Source organism: Antechinus flavipes, chromosome 3, assembly GCF_016432865.1.
Source record: "Antechinus flavipes isolate AdamAnt ecotype Samford, QLD, Australia chromosome 3, AdamAnt_v2, whole genome shotgun sequence".
Taxonomy (NCBI): domain Eukaryota; kingdom Metazoa; phylum Chordata; class Mammalia; order Dasyuromorphia; family Dasyuridae; genus Antechinus; species Antechinus flavipes.
The window spans coordinates 272,001,750-272,022,117 of NC_067400.1; the positions used below are offsets into that span (position 1 = coordinate 272,001,750).

Consider the following 20,368-nt stretch of genomic DNA (forward strand, 5'->3'; position numbering starts at 1 on the left):
GTTTTCACAATACTTGATCTGGACTAAAGGGAGAGAGATTGAAATGGATACTACTAATTTTAAATTATTCACTCATATAGATTTCAGTTTTTTTCTGAAGTTGGATAGTTCCCTATAGAGCAGCTGATCAATTCCTTGCTCTTATCCATATGTAAATATTTTATTCAGTGGAGATTTGTTTTCATAAACGTTCACTTGAATTGGCTGAGTTTTATGACCTTTGGTCTTGCCTTTCCTCTTAAATCATAGGTCGTACAATGCATAGAGCTCCACACCCGAAGTCAATAAAGCTCATCTCCCTGAGTTCAAATCTGACCTCAGACACTTACAAACTTTGTGACCCTGGACAAGCCACTTAATCCTTTTTGTTTCAGTTTCTTCATCTGTAAAATGAGTTGGAGAAGGAAATGGCAAATAATTGCAGTATCTGTATCAAGAAAATCCCAATGAAGAATCAGACATGACTGAAACTGAAAAACCATGACACTGATAAGCTATTCTCAAAAAGATAAATGACACTTTTCAAAAGTTCAAATGTCAAAATCACATCAAGTATTGAACTTATTCCTGACTTACAGATTTGCAATATTATCTTAATTTAATTCTACTTTAGTATCATACCCCAAGAACCTCCTGGGATAGCTAGCTGTTTGTTTCCTATTTAATTAAGAGCAAGGTCAACTTGTAAGTTCTGCCTTTTTCCAGATACCAGCATATACCAATAAACCTTTGCTTATAGGCACATAGCAGGGAATATTGGAGAGGATATAGTTTAATAATAAGTGCCTTCCATGTAATGGAATGTTAGTAAATGTTTAACAATCAACTCTCTGAAAAAAAAAGTATACCCAACAAATTTTTAACTTTAATCTTCATGATTAACATTTTCAACCATCTCTCTCTTTTTTTTTTAATCTAGGCAATCATCAAAACAACAAATCTTATTTCCTGATTTGTAGCACTTGTGAATTTCTGAAGTGTAAATGCTGACACTGAAAAATTATTTAACAATCATCTCTCAGCACAGGCTAAGTGATGAAGACATAAAAGTGAAACATTCTAGTGAAAGCAAAAAGCAAACAGCCTCTATTTTAGAAGCATAAATCAATTAGCATTTTTTATTAACTAATACCATGTTGCTTACTGACCTCCTAAACTTTAGATACTGACTGCTTACACCTTTGGTTTCTATGTGATTTTTGATATATTAAATGACAAATCTAAACTGCACAGTTATCCTGGCTAATACAAAAACGTAAGGTTAATTGTAGAAAAGATTTTAGGGATCCTATGGCATCAAACTGATCCGTCGAGTTTCACCTTTTTCTTTAAAATTTAGCCTCTTGACTTTTAAACCCAGAATTGTAAACAGCAATATTTATCAGGGCAGCAGAAATTGTAACCAGGGCAAACTAGCATGAAATGCATTCTCAAATCAAGGTAGGTGGGAAAAGAGGAGAGCAGTTCACTTTGGTAAAAGAAACAGTCCATTTGGGAGTTTCTTATTTGACTAATTTTCTTTGTCAACCAGTTGCTAAGCCTGCTGCTTTCATTCTGCCCAAGGCATGCCAAGAGTGTGTTCCTTGTTTTCTCTATTTGTCACCTCAAGACAAAGGCCTTGTAACTCCACCTTAGTTATGGGTTTAATTAAATCTATTATGTGATTAAACTCTGATTAAATCATTCATGTTATGTATTTAAAATTATTATATGAAACCAGCTGGTGGCACAGTGGATAGAGCACTGGACCTAGAAGTAGGAATTAGGAATTAAAATCTGATTTTAGACACTAGTTGGGTGGCCCAGGTAAATCACATAATCTGATTGCCTCAATTTCTTTACATTTAAAATAGGGGTTAATAATAGCATCTACTTCTCAGTGTTGTTATGAGAATCAAATGACATATTTTTTAAAAAGCACAATTTCATGTAAATAAATACAAATAGCAATTAAATGTTTTCTTCTCCTCCTTATATGTTGCCCTTGCCCAACATATTGAATTCATCCTTGCTAACTATCCATCCTCTGCTTCTACCCACACTGTGACACACTTTGGCAATCCCCCAAAGAATATTTTTTCTTCATTTTCCTACTTTGTGTTCTAAAAAAAATATGAAGATATGAAGCCTATAAAAGGGTTTGGTGATAACTTTCAAGAAATCTGAGATATGTCAGAGTTGATGGCATTTACCCCAATCTGCTTTCTACCCCAGATTACACAAAGTTTCATGATCATTTTGTATGTAAGATTGTGCTTTTTTTCCTCTCACCAGAAATGCTTTCCAGCCCTGATGTTTTAATATATGTGAATTTCCTACATGTTCATTTTTAATCTAGTTTATATTGACAAAATCCATTTTACTTATTTCTTTCTTTTCCAACATGTGAAAAAGTTGTCATTGACCCTTTATACAGGATTGGTGTAAAGTTGTCTAAGAACAGCTTCTAGGTATATTTTTTTTAATGAAAATGTCATTTATTATAAAATATAAAAACTGCAGAATTTCATTTCACTTTTTGAAATATAAAATCCGGGACATATTTCATCTAAAAGAACAGCACTTCAGCTACTTTGTAATTTCAAAAGTGAGTTTAATAAAGGAGAGTGGATATTCAGTGGTGTCTCTTGGCTAATCAAGAGTGTCTCTTTTTGCTATGCTCAGGGATAGAAAAATGGCAAAAGGAAGCTGGGTTAAGAGATTAAGTTAGAGGCTCATAAGCACTCATTTTGAAATGTCATAAATCATTTTTTTATTTTTTAAATAAGTGCTCCAAGATCCCTATAAAAGCTATAAATAGCACTTTACTTTTGCTTTATGGAAAAACATACTTCTGGTTTTCTCCCCAAGGTCCCAAATTTTAAAAAGGAATAAAATTGATTGATAGGTATATTTAGAATGAGTTGCCAAGTAAATGGGAAAAAAAGTAGTATCCAAGGATAATGATAATTTCTTAAGCCTTCATAATATTATTTGTTTAAGAATCTATATTTTTATGTATAGTGTATATTGGGAAGTGACAGATTTCTTACTAATTATCAATCTCTCCTATTTGTATTTTTGTCTTTTAAAATGTTAATTTATAAGTCTTGGGCTTCTGTGTTTTGTAAGACTCAGTTTATCTGGTGAGGAAGAATATTTTTTAGCAGATAATTTCCATTAAAATATTAGAGCAAACAAACCATTAGTTAAGACCCTATGATTTTATCATAATGGAGTATTCTCACTGTAAGGATTCCCTCAATGCTATCAAAACTCATCAGTATTTTAAAAGTTTAAGAAGTCAGAGACTGAATTTATTCTCAGTCCTTATTGATTTTATGCAGCTAGATATTTAAATAAATATATGTATGTGTGTATATTTTCTATATGTGTCATTTTGACCTCAAGTAGGAGGTTAGTGTAATTATTAATGTATAAAAATGAGAAATTCAATTCAACTCCACATTTATTAAACATCTTTTGTTGTTCAGTCATTTCACTCACTGACCCTATTTGAACTGTAGGATGTTTGTTTGTTTTTGTCAAAGGATACTGGAGGAATTTGCCTTTTCCTTCTGCAGTTCATTTTATATATGAGGGAAATTAAAGCAAATAGGGGTAAGTGACTTGCCCAATATCTGAGTAAGAATCTGAGGTCAGATTTAGCTCACAAAGTTAAATATTTTCTGACTTCAGGCCCAGCACTCTAGCCAGCATGCCACCTAGCTGTGCATTAAATACCTATTATTTAGCAAAGAACTCAGTAGCATTCTGGAGGATACAATAAAGAAAAAGTCTGCTCTTTTATTCATTCACTTTTCATTCTAATGTGGGAAGAAAATAAATCATATAGTTGGGATTTAGAATTCAAATTGATGAGAAAATTTAGAGAAATAGTTCAAAATTCAAAAAAAAATGGCAAAAATTTCACACCAACCTTCAAAATATCCAAACAAACAAATCTGCATGACATGAATTAGTGAGGCTTAGAGGAGCAAATAGATTGAGAAGTTGGGGGTGAAAGGACAGGACTTGTCAAGGCAAGAAAATTATGCCTCTCTTTCTCCTACTTTGTTCAAGACACTATTTTCCACTTGGTGATTTACTAAGAATGGTTTCTAAGTTTCAGTTCATATTTTCCATTTCTCAAGTCTCTTCCTTTCCCAATATTCATTCAGTTGTCAAAGAGAGATTCCTAAAATACAGGTTTGACCATATCATAGCCCTGGTCAATAAATTCTTATTCTTAAAGTAAAAACTCTTCTGTTTGTCATTTAAAGTTGTTCATAACCCACATCCAGCATATCTTCTCAGCCTTTATATATACATACATATTTACATATGTGTATATATATATGTGTGTGTGTGTGTGTGTGTGTGTGTGTAATCATGTGGCTTTTGCTGAAAAATGTAGGATCTCTGAGGGCAAAGAATAATTCATCTTTGTCTTTGTATTCCCATGGCCTAGTATATGCCTGGAAAATAATAGCTACTAGATAATTGTTGTTTTTAAGTCATTTTCAATCATATCTGACTCTTCATAATCCAATTTAGTGTTTTCATTGGCAAAGATACTGAAGTGGTTTGCCATTTCCTTCTCCAGCTCATTTGACAAATGAGGAAGGGTCACATAATTAGTGTCTGAGGCCATATTTGAACCAAAATTTTCCCAATTCTAGGCCCAGAACTCTACTCTTAACACCACTTACTAATACTTGTTGATTAATTGATTAATGTATGTAGAAGCAAGGTCATGTTTTTGTTTATATGTCATCTATATTTTCCATTGTTTTCTTTCCCTTTCCAGAGAGCTCTCCCATTTTAATAAAAAATATAAAAGTGGATAAAACTATCTGACATGTGGAAAAATTCTGCCATTATATACAATGCTCCATTCCCATAGTAACTCATATCTGCAAAGATATAAACAAAGATGCCTTTTCATATTTTTTCTTTTAGACTCAAAAGATCAGCATTAAAATCACAACTCTACCATTTAATAGCTTGGAGAATTTATTTCTTTGGGCCTTTATTTTCTCAATGACCTAGACAGGATATTGGAATAGATAAATGACTTATAGCATACCATTTACTTTCATTTCTTGGGACCTGTTTCTTCATCCTTAAGATGAGGTAATTATACTTCTCTAGCTTTGCTACGATCCTTACCAGATCTGAAAGATTATGATCCTTATGATTTCTAGTTGTGTACTCATGGTAATTAAAGGCCACCACATGGAGAAAATTGGATGTTTCATGGCATTTGCAAAGCATGATAGAGTAGTGAACAGAATGCTGGATTATGAATCAGCAAACTGAATCCCAGTTTTACCTCTGGTACTTACCAAGATCACAGATAAAACACTTCTCTTTGTGCCCCATTTTCTTCATTTGCCTAATATAACTAAAATCCATTGCTAGTTACCTTATAGTCTTGCTGTGAAGATCAAATTAGAAAATGTTAATAGAATGCTTTGCCAACCTTACCATGACATATAAAGAGTTGAATCATAGACTCAAAAATTTTCATGGTGGGGAGAAGTATGGAGAGAAATGGGGATTAACAGACACATGCATGGAATAGGGAATTACTTTCTAGTCCAAGTTTAAAGACTTTAGTAAAGAAGGAGTTAGGATAGTGACCAAAGCTATGATATGAATTTCTCACATTTTTTAATAAATGAATTGACTTGTGTTCACTGAATCTTAGAGAGAAACTGACATAGCTTCTATTTCCTAGCATCTCAGGCCTACTACCTATTTTTAAAAATAAATTTTTATTGATGTTTTGTTTATATGTCATCTATATTTTCCATTGTTTTCTTTCCCTTTCCAGAGAGCTCTCCATTTTAATAAAAAATATAAAAGTAGATAAAACTATCTGACATGTGGAAAAATTCTGCCATTATATACAATGCTCCATTCCCATAGTAACTCACATCTGCAAAGATATAAACAAAGATACCTTTTCATATCTTTTCTTTTAAACAAATGCTGGTCATCATCATTTTGGAGATCTGGTCTCTCTTGTTTTATCCATTCTTTGGAAATGCCTTTAAGAGAATGACCAAAGAAATCCCGGTTTAGATGACATGGTATAGAGACACAGCCCTTTTAGCCACTAAATTATGGTTCTCTAAGCCCACAGATGGAAAGACTAGAATATTTGGGAAAATGTCTCTCCTTCTGGCTTCTACTTTGACCATTAATGCTGGAATCTGAAGTGATATCTGAAGATTGACTAGACTGAGGAATGAAGCTCACCTCACAAGTTTCCCCTCATTTCTGAAATTAAAAAGTAATGTCCTTTGTCAGCATTATGTCTTTTTCCTGGTAATGTCTTAATATATAAGAAACAAACTTTCATGTAGTCTCCACTTCTATGCTTATGTTTCTTTAAAACCTTAATAGCAATTTATCATGTTCTAATTAATTAGGACATCATGTTATGAAACTGATGTGTCAAATATTTTTTCTTTGGCCATCAAACATGTCAAGGAAGAAGTGACATCCAAATTTATAGAACAAAATTGCTAGGGAGGTATAAACCATACAGAACAAGAATGGCACGTGGAGGAAATAATAGGGACATTTTTCCTACAAGGACAGTGGTCTTAAATTTTTAATGTGTGTCTCTCTTTTCACTATATCATTTAAAAAAAAAAAAAAACCTTCCTCTTCAGGAATAAAAGAATTTCCCATGTTTTAAGGCTTGATTCACAAATAACCAAATTATAAAGGCTTCCTAAAAAACAAATAGCCCTAATCTCTTCTTCCCCCAACTATTTGAAAGCACACACACACACACACACACACACACACACACACACACTCCTCATAGTAGGTAGTAGAGAATCACTGTAAACAGAGATGGCCGAAAGGAAGACTGAAAGGGAAGAACAGCTTAAAAGTGTAATTTTCAGACATACCAGGTAGGAAGGGCACATCTAACTACATGCTGTCCTTCTGACCTTAAATATCCTTCCTTATTCTTTATAAATATTTTCACTTTTCCGTTGTTAATACCATGTGAAATTTGGCCATTTGGAGATTCATTTGTTTCAGTAAATGTGCTCTTCTCTAAATCCAGATACCACCAGGATAGGTGTCAAGGATGGCATAGAGAACTGTGTATTGGGAGTCAGAAGAGCCGAGTTTGAATTTTATCCTTGCTGCTTAATGGCTTGTGACAAGTACTCCTTCAGGTCTCAGCTTCCTTACCTATGCAATGAAGAGCTGGACATAATGATTTTTTCATTTCCTTCCTAATCTACAAGTAAAGACCTGATATGCCTTAGTGTGAATTAAGTCAAATTACTTTCTTATCTAGCCCCTTCAACAAATGCAGTGAAGGAATGGATGAATGAGAAAGGAAGTTATAGAATATGGAATGCTTTTGGGGATCTAGTATATTTGAGTCAGATGCCTCAGTATTGGATTATAGAGCAATCAGTTCAAGATCACTGAAACAGCAAAGTAGCTCAGTGGATAGATCACTAGGAAGACCTGAGTTCAAAAACTACCTCAGACACTGACTAGCTGGGTGACCTTGGACAAATCCTTGAATCTCTGTTAACCTTAATTTACTGGAAGAGGAAATAGCAAACCCCTGTAGTATCTTTGCTTATAGCCTTGACATGTTATAGTTCACAGGGTCATGAAATACCAGACACAACTGAATGACTAAACAACAAAAAGGTCATTGAATACAACTAATGAAGTGACCATTCCTCATGATGTGGATAATATTCTGGCCTCATGGACCCATACATTTCTACTGGAGGAAAGATGTGTTTTTTCATCTCTTTGGTGACCTTCAGCTCTCCTGTCTCAGTTTCCTAAAGTGTAAAAAGAGAGGAATGAACAATATGATTTGAAAGGCTCTGCCCCTTCTAAATCTATGATCCTGTGATTCTATAATTCTCTGGGGCCAAGATTGATCCTTACATGTACATATAACATCAGTTTCATTTGATGTCATTTTTTTTTCTCTTGGTTCTATTGACTTTATTCAGCATGAATTCAAATAAGTCTTCCCATGTTTCTCTGGAGAAAAAAAATTGTCTTGGTTTGAACCTTTGATTTCATTGATATAATCAGCTCCTCAAATAAAAATTCTCAACTGATGAACATGATCAGCATCTTGATCATAAATTGCAATCTTAGAAAGTAGCTCAAGGCCTCGAGAAATTAATATTAGCATGTTATCTGCCTAGTAGATATCAGAGGCAGTACTTGAACTTATCCCTTCATATCTCTAAAGCCACTATATCACACTGCTGCTTGTTGTAACATTTTTCTGTGAGGAAATCACCAACTTAAAAACAAATCCTTAAAACCCAATACTTCCATTGGGCAAAGCAAAGAAATGACTTGTACAATGCTAATTGACTTGGGAGAAGGAGAAGCTATGTGTAAAGTGGGAGGATAACTTAACAGGTCAGAGGATTTAGATTTGAATCCCAGCTCTGATTTTTCACACCTGAATGCATAATCTGGTACAAAACACTTCCTTTCTCCCAACCAGTGTTTCTTGTATCTGACCCACAAAAGGATTGATCTATAAATTTCTCAAGTCTTTCCCAACTTCCCCATTCTATGACAATTCAACCTGAAGTCCAACAAAAACTAAAGATTCTCTGGGCAGTCAAATCTCCTGAAAAGACACCATGAAAGCATGATATTGCTCTGCTGGAAGAGAGGATTTTTCTCCCATTTTCCCTGGAATTTTCTCAATAGCATTTGAAGCAGTTGGGCAGTTCAGCCATCATGGCAATGATTTACTTATTGTAAAAGAAAATCAACACTAATTAGAAGCAGTGGGATATTAGTGGAAGTAAGAGAGGTAGCCATTCCCCAAATTATTTTGCAGGACTTTGCATGGCAAAGAAAATGGGCATTGGAATTTTGACTTAATAAATGAATGGAAAAGAAAGAGCCTACTGAGAATGATGCCATCTTTGTTGGCAGTCCTTATATCTCCTATGTTAGGAGTGAGAGGTGAGAGATTTATTTGGCAAAAGATGTTACCCAGAAGTTGAGGGTGACTACTTGACTAAGAGAAGATACAATTACAGTAGAATTAGTCTTTCTCTGGAGTATTTGGGATTAGAGAAAATAAATAACTGGAAGCAGCAAGCAGGCTGCCAACCAAAGTTCAGGTTAACTTTGTAAATCAACCTGACTGAATGTTTTAAGTCTGAAGCACTCTAGAAAGCCATAAATCTGATCCTATGGCTATCTTAAAGGATATTTCTAAATTACCTTTATTTCAAGCAGATACATTATATGGACAAGATTACTGTGCATTCATTTTCTCTTTGAAAATATAGGCAATTCCAAGTTAAGCAGCAGAATTAAAGAAAAGAGTTAGTTGGGATAGGAAAGATATTTGTGTGTATGTGGGGGAGTATATATATATATATATATATCAATATAGTCTTGCTTAATTATACCTGCTTGAGGGAGATAAAAGGAGGGAAAAGAATAAAGTTGTTTTTTTTCTTAAGTACACAGCAGAGAACCAAAGAAACAACCTATAAGAAAGTAAAGAAAAGATGGACACTCATGAATATAATTTCTTTTACTATTATATATCCTTTCTCGAACTGGTAATTTATTGTTACATATTTTGAATGCTTCCTAATGCTCTGCTGGGGACATGTTTTGTTTTGTATTCCTTTTTTTCATTTTTCTTATTGTTTTTTAATAAAATAAATTTAAAAATTTTAAAGAAAGAAAATATAGGCCACTCTCCCTTGAATTCTCTTATATACAGAGACACATTGATAAAGATATACATGTTTATATATTTATGGCAATAGGTATGTATATTTGTTTGCATTTGCATAAAACATTGATAAGTTGAAAAATAAAGTAGCTGGTGATATATTAGGTGGTAAATTGATAGTAAATTAGAAGCCCTAAAATTGTTTTAAATTATTTTTAATGTCATATTTTAGTATTTTGAAAATCTAAATGATATTTGATAATTATAAACTCCCTAAAGATTTTATTTGATGTTTTTACAATTATTTATGTACAATGTATCATTTATTTTGGTCCAAGAACTTATAAGTAGATATATTTTTCATGTTAAATTCAACTCAGTAGAGTTTAACCCAATTCACATTTATTAGCACCTACTATTTATAATGCACATAACTGAGAAAACAAAGGTAGATATAATCCAGATCCTTTTGTCAAGTGCTTATAGTCTAATGGGAGGCAACATGTATGACTATGTGCCCAGAGAAATGTGATAAGTGGGAAACACAGTGTTTGGTACATAATAAAGGCTAAATAAATGCTTTATTGACAGCAGCATAGATCTAGAGAAATGCTATGAGGATGTTGATAAGGAAAGATAGAGCAGAAGGGGCCAGGAGCAATGGAAATTTTGATGAATATGGTAACATGGCTCCTAAGTTAGGTTTTAAGCTAAATTGAGCCTTGAAGGAATAGAGATAGAGAGGATACAGAGGCTATTCGTAAGCATGAGCAGTGCTAGTAGAAAGCAAGAACTAGAGTAGAAAGTTCTCTGCCTTTCTGTCCTCCTCCCTCTCTCTCCTTCCTTCTCTTTCTTTTAATGAAAGATTATCTGGAGGTGTTAAGCAGCGAGGAAATGCACTAAATAGTTACCTTGCCTGAAGTCAGAAAGTCTTCTTACTGAGTTCAAATCCAATTTCAAACAGGTTCTAGTTGTGTGACCCTGGACAAGTCACTTCACCCTATTACCTTAGTTTTCTCATTTGTAAAATGAGCTGGAGATGGAAGTGGCAAACCACTTCAATATTTTTGTCAAGAAAATCCAAATGGGATCATAAAAAACAGGCACAACCAAAACTAAACAGCAATAAAACAAATATGATATAATTAGTTTGGCCCAATCTACTACTGATTAGAGAATGGAGAAAACAAGAAGAGTCATTATTTGGCATTTTAGAAACTTCAAACCCTTGCCATTTTGTATTTCTCCTAAGGTCAAGATTAATTACCAGAGAATGTTTTTGTTGCTTCCCCACAGCCCCGGGAAATGTATTCTTGTTCTCACTGGCTCTAGAAAGGTTTCTAGGCATATAAGCCTTTATTGTTTCAGGGAGTTTGGACCCATGGTTGCCACTTTGCTAGTAATTGTGTTTAAAATCATGAATGCAGGTTCTAGGATTTAGGGAGATCAGTGCTTCTGGCAGACTGATCCCTTTTGCTTTTAGCTGTCAGGATGTCAGTGTTAGCTTCTCCACTTAAGAAGTTTCTTTTATTCTCTGAAAACTGGCATAAAAGAAGGAGGGAGAATCTGTAGATGAATAAATGGTATTCAGGGGCTTATCTCTGCAATAGAGATACCTTTTATCTTCCTTTATTTTTTTTTCCTAATCAAGTCATTATCATGAAACTGAGAGATGTAATCACACGGGAGCAAAATTGGGGTCGTGCCACAGGCTAGCTGAAAGGGGGCTTTACAACGTGATGATGTATGGCCGCTTCACAACAATGCCTTTAACACATAAAATGTGCCCTTTAATTACATTTTAAATCTCATTTGAAGAGATTTTATCATTATGGAAATTGCTCTGTAAATGTTCCCATGATGAAGCCCAATAAAAGTTTGTTAAGAGAATTGAAGACCCGCAGATGAATCAGCAGCTAAGAAATGTTATCATCAGGCAGAGTTTTCTTGGCTTTAGGCAAAATAGTCCAGCAGTAACAGAAAATCATCATTGACTCAGAGGTATATTTTTCCAAGATTATTATAAGACATTTTTGCCTGTAGCACACTGTTTCTTCAGGAAGCTAAAGGAATAGTTCTGTTTTCTAGCTCAGCAGGTCTTTTTCACCAGAGCCTTAGGACCATCATTTGAATTTATAGTTGCCAAAGTGAATGATATAACATTTACCTCATGTCACCTGCATCAGCACCTACATAAAAGGGCATGCCTTCAGTTCCTGAAATGAGAGATGGTAAGCATTTAATAAAATAAAGAGCACTTCCACTTTCTTCTCAGAATCATTTAAAAATATATATACCAATAAGTTATAGAAGGCATATAAAGAGAATACTTAGGAAGAAGGGCAGCCTAGAATTGTTCATTTCTGTGCTATGGGAATTGTTTCATTTCTTTGCATGGCACAACCTATTTGAAGTTTCTTATTGAGCATCACTCTTAATCATTCCCTTTATCAATGGCAAAGTATTTCCATAGAAGCTAGAAAAATTTCCATTATGCTAGGCCATAAGAGAGATTTCCAGAAATACTTCTTTCTGCTCTCTCCAAAAGTTTTCTTTTCAAAACCAGGTCCCCAGGCAGTCAGATGTCCAATTTGCTCTGTGGGATATTTAGTATTGCTTTTCATTTGTAAATATTTTGTACTCATTTATGTGAATTTTTGTCATGTACCCTCAGGAGAATGTAAGTTCCTTGAGGGCCCAAAACAAAACAAAACAAAACAAAACACAAAAAGATTTATGTTTTTATTTGTATCCCTACCAGCTGGCAAAATATCTATTATATATTAGGCAATAAATATTTGTTGAATGGTGAGCTATTGAAAATAGCTATTAATTAGTTAATGCTATTCAAAAATTGAAAGATGTCTGGTTTACATATTAATGTAATAAAAATAATTATTTGTGAAAATGCCAGGATTGTCTACTTGTTGCCTTCCATCTAAAAAATAAAACTGCTCATTGTATGCCTGGTGTGAACATTCAATCAACAGGCATTTATTAAGCACTTCTTTGTGTCAGATACTGTGCTAAGTGTTGGAATTACAAATAATGACAAAAAATAGTTCCTTCTCTCAAGGAGTTCATATTATAACAAGGGAAGATTACTGCAAATAACTTTAATTTTATAAATATATAGATATAGATATGTAGATTTATATATAGCTATAGTTGTTGTAGTTAGCTTATAGTTACACATGGGAGACTACATATAGACTATCTCTAATTTATAAGAGAGGGGAAGAAGAGAAGGCAGACATGAGGAGGAGGGGATAAATTGAAGGTTGTTTCAGAGGGAAATCATTAGAATTAAGGGGGATCAGGAAAGCCTTCTTGCAGAACAGAAGAGACCTAAAGAAAGAGCACACCAGGCTTGGGGAACAGTCAGTGAAAATGGTTAAACTTTAGAAATGAGGTGCTTTGTCCCAGGAACAGCAAGGAGACCAGTGTCACTGGATCACAGAACACTTGGGGTGAGAAAGGTTTAAGAATGATGGAAAGATAAGAAGGGTCCAGCTCAAAATGGGCTTTAAAAAGCAGAGGGTTTTGCTTTTGATTCTGGAGGTAATCGAGAGCTACAAGCATTTATTGAGTAAAATGGGTAGTGGGGGATGGCATGGTCATCAATGAACTTCAGGAAGATTATTTTAGAAGAGCAGTACCTTTAGAAGTTTCCAGAAAACATTTCTATTACATTGTCCTTTCATTCAGGCAAAGGTGAATCTAAATTCTAAGATAATGGGGTCATATATCTAGAGATGGAGGAGACCTTTGAAACCATCCAATCCAATTCCTCCATTTTGCAGGTTAGAAAACCCAGAGATGTTTAAGGATTTGTCCAGAGTGTCACAGATAGTGTCAGAGATGGCATCCCAACTCAGGTCACTAGGCTCTTTACCTTGTACCTTATTGTTTCCTGGTGTGTAAGATTTTCATGTATTACTTCCAAACAAAGAAATTAGAGAAAATTGCAGTACATAGGTCAGAAAGAGCCAACTTGACCAAGCTTTTGGCAGAAGTATGCATGAGAACACCAGAGAACATGCTTGCTTGTAGCAACAAAGTGAAAGGAACAATTAGAAGGAGGGATAGTAAAGATTTTCTTACTTCCTAGTACCTGGGAAGAGAGAAGAAGGAGCTTATAGGCAGGAAATGCATGCTAATAGGAAAGGTAATAAAGTACCCCAAAAAGCTATTAATAATTCTATAATTATATCTGGTGTTGATCCTAGGCTGTGATGATAATTTAATTTCTTATTAGTGCTATTGAAAGCATTGGCCAAAAGTGGTATAACCCTTCCACTCTTCCTCAAGACGGAAGTTACTTACTAAATGGTGGACACTAACTCCATTAGTATGAAAGCACCATTAAGTTCTCCCAAAAGAAGTAATTTGCTAAATATAGTCGTAGGAAACAGTAAGATCACTGAGAGATTAGACCCAATCACTTCAACATTCTTTTAGTTAGCCAGTCACATTCATGATATTTGGCTCTTTTTCACACACGTTTTAAAATATCTAGAAACTTATTTCAGGCCAATAGAGCTGTGCTTTTTGATAGTTTGGAAACAGTTGATATCCTTTGTCTACTTGTAAAATACCTTCCAAAATCTTCTCATAGAAAAGGAAATAAGATTAAATATTCATTACATGTTTTATAGAGTAAATTTTATCCCTAATTAGAAAATGATAACCCCACCAAGTAGATGGTAAATGGATCATATGTCTTATGCTGAAAGTATCAAACTAAAAAAGAAATGGGGGCTGTTAATCCATAAATAAGGATCCCTAAAGGTTATATATTGACTTAATTTTAAAATGTAATAGAATCTGTGTTGTGATTGTGTATTTTTATTTATTTCATTAAATATTTTGCACTTGCATTTTAATCTGGTTCACTAGGGTCACATGCCTTATGCCATCCAATTATTTTAATTATTGTTTGATTTTTAGTGTTACAATGTTAGTTTTGCTTTTATTCTATCCCCTTCTTCATTTATAATCACAACAATGAAAGCAAGTCAAAGGAAATCATTTAATTCACTAAAATGACTCATGATTTATTTTTTAAATTACACATTTCTATACATACTTGCCTTTTTACATATTGCTTATGAGATAAAATGAGACTTCACTAATTGCTCATTACCAATTCATAGTCTTTAACTATAAGAATTTCTATAGAAAAATTCATCACAATGATTAAATCAACAGAGAAATAGAATAGAGAGATAATAGACAGATAGATAGTTACATAGATGTCTTCAAAATATTTAATTTTCACAATTTAATTTCACATAGTCAATTGGTGTGTGTGTGTGTGTGTGTATAGTCCATATGCAAACCTGTCTCTCTTTATAAATAATAATGCCTAGATATAGCTCATCCAATTTCAAAGAACCAGTCAGTTATTTAAAACTTTTAGAAACATAACTTTTAGATATAAGAAGAAAATTTTCCACTTTGTGCAAAAACATTTGAGTGATATTCCCTCCCCCTATTATTCTCTAAAGAGAGAGAAGTCTGAATAGGAGATATTGTAATAGCTGAAATTGTGGCAAGGTGTAGGAGAATTCAAAATCTTAGATTCTCCTTGCAAAAATACTAGGTGATTTTATGAAAACTGAAGTATCCTCATAGACAATTTGCTGCCTGATAAAAGAGGGCACTTCAAGGTTTATAACTTGTATGACCAAGTCTGGATGTTTCCTTCCAGGTAGAGAGCTCCATAAAGGGTCTTAGAAAATTCATTCAAACATACTAAGCTTCTTAGTTAGGAGAGGCAAAGCTTCTTAGAAAAAGAGAATTATTCATATCAGCCAGGGGTGTTGGCCAACGATATACTTTGAGCACTTTGGGGATGATATGACCATGTGCTTCCTCAATAGTATAAGGTCTCAAGGGTATCATCTCTCTATTTACACCTTTTCCTCTGGAAGCAGACACATGAAAGGAATTAGAGGAAAGAGAAATGAACAGCACACACACACACCCATCCCCAGTCTACTAACAATCCTCAACCCTGTCCAGTTTCATTGCCTTCTCTTGAAGCAAGATTCCCATTCAAGAGTCCAGCAAAGGGTCTTAGAGCATAAGGACCATAGAGGGAGAAAAAAATATGTAGCTAAGATTTTAGCACGTGAGGCAAAATGTCAAAGAACAAGACTTTGAGGATTATTAGTTCCTATCTGTGATAAATCGCTTCAAGTAAAAACCAGTTAATTTTCTAAACTGATTTTCAGAGTCTTGTAAATTATTATTATCATTTGCTTTGAAATACTAATGTTTCTTTATTCCTTTTTGGATAAAGTATAAATTCCTAAATCCTTCATTCAAAGTCATCCATCTACTATCTATGTGTATTTATTCCAAGAACATCTCATTCCTAATTTCACTTCTTTCCTAAATCCAAATCACTCACCAATTCTTACTTATAGTCTCATTAATTTCTCTATTTATTTCTCTGTTTTCCCTTCTTTTTTCTATAATGTCATCTTGCCTGCCAAAACAGATACAGGAATTATAAGAACATAAACTTATAACATTTTTTATACAAATAAGGTCATATTTAAATAATTGGGCAAATAATAATTTTTCACAAGTAGGTAAAGCCAATATAATAAAATGGTAATCTTTGCCTAACTAATATATTTATTCTATGCTAACACTTTTAAATTACTAAAACATTATCTTATTAAGTTAGCAAAAAATAATAACAAAGTTAATTTGGAAGAACAAAAGGTGAGGAAGTTCAAAGAAACCCAGGGGTAGGAGAGGCAATGTAAAGGTAAGAAACCTTTACAAGTCTCTTTACAGGATCAGACCTTAAATTGTTTTATAAGTTGAGAACATTGTTGAAGTGTAAAAAGAATAATTTCAATTATTTTTAATTAACAACTTCTTGTATAAATCAAACAAATAAAATAAAGAATAGAAGGAATTTAGAAAATGAAAAGGAATTAATAAACACTCTTTCAGGATGTGCTTGTGTTAGAATATGCTGTGGTATTGGAAATGATGAACTGGTTGATTTAGGAAAACATGAAAAAATTTGGACTTATGAAAAGAAGATATCCATCTGCAGAGAAAAAGATGGGTGTATATGTGTGTGTGTTTGCAGATATCCATGTATATGTGTGCATTTAATTGTAGCCTTCTTTAGGGTGGAGGGTGGCAGGAAGAAGGGGGAAAACAAAAAGTGTACAGCAGAGAAAAAAATAAAAACTAGAAGGAAACAAAGAAAATCTGGATAGATTTGAAAACTGATATTTGTTTTATACTATATCTTCTCTTATGTTCTGTATACATTGAAATGTTCTTTATTTTTCTTTTCTCACTTTATATTAAATTTAAAATTAATTTTAAATTTTTACCAAAAAAAAGAAAGGAATAAAGTTGAAAATAAATAAAATACTATCTTGTCTTCTATGCCAGAACATGAATGAATTTTATCTCAATTTCCAGATCAGAAAACCATTTTTTCATGATTTTGGTTAACCCCTTTTTAATAACTAATATTTTGTCTTTGCTTGTGACCTGTATATCCTATCAGGTCACATAAAAGAAACTAGCTATGATGTACAAAAGAAAGAGTGTTAAATTTGGGGTCAGATGACCCAGGTTTGAATCTCAGTTCCTCTCTCTAAGAATCTGCAGACTTCTCTTGTTTGGACCGTAATTTCCTCAAATAGCAAATGAAGAAATTAAATGAGATGACATCATCTAGGTTCCTTCAAGGCATAGGTTATGTAACATCTATGATTTTGTGTTCCTTATGGATATTTAGAGAAGTCGTGGATACATTATAGACCTTTGATAAACCTCTAATTTTTAAAGGCACAATTAATTCAGCAGTTATTCTAATTAATGAGACATCATAATATCAATAAAATAAATACAGAAAAGAGACTTCATTTGACTAGTGATTCCATCAGCATAGATGTGAACCCAGGTATACCTCCTCCATGCCATGATGAGACTTCAGAATAGGATATTGTAGAGGGACACTACGGAATCAAGACAGAAAAAATGAATAGTTCCTGCCTCCAAGAAGTTGGGAAAACTACATGTTTATAAATAACATACACAACATATGTAACATACAAATGTGTGTGTGTGTGTGTGTGTGTGTGTGTGTGTGTATACACAAAGTATTAAATTCTTTGTGGAGAGGAAGGAGTTAAAAGTTTTTACATGTTTTTTCCTTAGAAAATTAGCTGTCTTTTCTCATTGTTTTTAGTTTCTATTTCCTTAGAAATAATATTATATACATTTGTTAAAACTGTTTCTAAAATAAGTGTAAATAGATTCTGATCAAAAGTATTTACTCTTTTGCTTAACATTTAAAGTCTTTCATCTTTCTCCAACCTACTTTTCCAGATCTGATGCATATTATGATTCTTCACATACGCTAGGTTCTGTCCAAACTAACTTATTTCTTTCTTATAGGTAATGTTCCATCTTCTGTCCCTCAGGTTAGATTCCACTTCCTTCTCACCTTCCACATGTACAGTACCTAGCTTCCTTCAAAACTGTTCAAATACCACTTTACGTAGGAAGCCTATGGTGATCCCTATAGTTGTTAGTGTCATCCCCCAAAAAATTACCCAGTATTTATCTTATATGCATTTTATCTTTACTTTTCTGTGTATATGTTGTCCTCCTCAATATAATATAAGCTTCCTAAAGAAAATCACTGTTTCATTGCTTTTTCTTTTTTACTTTGGCTATTTCCAGGAACTATATAATGTCACAGGAACTTAATAAAAATATAGGGAATGGAAGAATAAGTAGAATATGGATATGTATGTGTGTGTATACATATGTATTTTGTATGTAAATATGTATACACAATTATGTAATGAAAGAATGAATGAGATATACTACACATATTAAATGGAGGAATGAATGATTTATATGTGTATATATGTATTTAGGGAAGAACAAGTAGCAAATTTGTGAATTGATCTTTTTTATAATTCTGTTAAGAAGACCCATCTATTTTTATTTTAAATAAAGAGACTATATTTTTCATTTAAGTTTCCACTAAGACTTGGTTCCAACTGAGAAATGCAAAGCATAAAATTTATAAATGCTTATGAAATAAAAAAACAAAATGACTTGCATATGAATTTTAATCAGTTCTAATTAATGAAGTCAGGACATCCAAAAGATTTTATTTTAAAAACTGAAATTTATATGTAAGTATTTTTAGTGGGGAACCACTCCACAACTGTGTGAATAATTCAATGAGCCAATATAACCAAGCAATAGATTATCTGGTATAGGATATTCTAGTGATAAGCATTTCTGAATTTAGGTTAGCCAAACATCTATCTCTAGACCATACTTAACAGAATTTTCAATTTTGTTGCTTAGAAAAATGAAGTTCATCTCCATAGTATGATGAGGCATGGGAACAGAGATTTAGTGGAGATACCTCTAAAATATACCCCATAATTTATGAAGTACTAAGTAGCTCCCGAGAAATAGACACTAAACAGAATAAAATCAAGACATTATAAAAATCACCAGTGTTCACTGCAAAGTGAAGTTGAGTTATCTGGAAAATGTGGTTGTAATTCAAGGTTTGCATAACTCCTAACCTAAGAATAATGTAAAAACAGGTGGCACATAAGATATAATTTGCTGATCCTTGATTATTGATTCTTTGGGGAGGTTTGAACTAAATTATTCAGGTCCTCATTCCACTGTGTCTTAAAATATTTTTCTGATTTTTTTAAAGATGGAACAAAGTAAATTCTAATGCTCCTTTGGTTTTTGTTTTCTTTTAAATTCACCTTTGTTTAAATGAAATTACTAAATAATTAAATGAGTACTCTAACAGGAAAAAAAAAAAAAACACTTTATTTTAAACTAGTTCCTAGTATCATAATCAGCTTTCCACTTTTAGCGAAAACATGTATTTAATGGGACAGAGACAGATACAATTCCATTTATTTTATTTTTTCCATTCTTAAATTCTCTGATAAAGTCCATTCCATATCTCCCGTATATCTTCCAGCCAAAGAGAATGGGAAACCGTTTCTAAGAGAATCAATAAATGATACTATGGCTGCCAGAAACAGTGACAGAAGATATCCATTGCCCTTCCACCTCATGTCTGCAACATTCAAAACTCCAGGGATAAAGACTATTACTGAAAACATAACTTAGTTGTTCGGAATCACTATCAGAGTATTATTGCCACCTTTTCCTATTCTTAAGAAGAGCGACTTAGTTCTATTTTTGAAAGGGTAGGGGGAAGGGTAATTCTTCTAGTTAACAGAGATCAATTTGATTGTTAGCCATTTCAGAATGAATTTTTAAACTTGTTGGACACAAGCATACAAATGTCTAAAAGCAAGTCAGATAATACAAAGCCTCCATTCATTGTGTAGGCAGAAAGGAATGCTGGACCCCGGCAGTTCTCTGAAGAATGTTCTTTTGGCAGCAGCTGTTCAGCTAGAAACAAGGAGGGAAACACATATAAAATGAATTTATAATGTCTCTGGCTTATAATGACAAAATGATAAGGAAAGTTGGCTGTTTAATAGAAACTGTCAGTTGCATATTCTAGTCCTCCTCTCCTCATGGTCCCTCCCACATCAAGAGGTCTGGCTACCATCTCACCAGAGCACAAAGTGCTTGTTTATGATT

General features: G+C 33.3%; 1 protein-coding gene across 1 annotated transcript in view; it reads left to right on the forward strand.

Annotated features, from left to right (window-relative positions):
* Positions 1-20,368, forward strand: part of DMD (dystrophin) — a 2,219,276-nt gene that overhangs the window by 1,785,052 nt on the left and 413,856 nt on the right. The gene's annotated exons all lie outside the window — the stretch shown is intronic.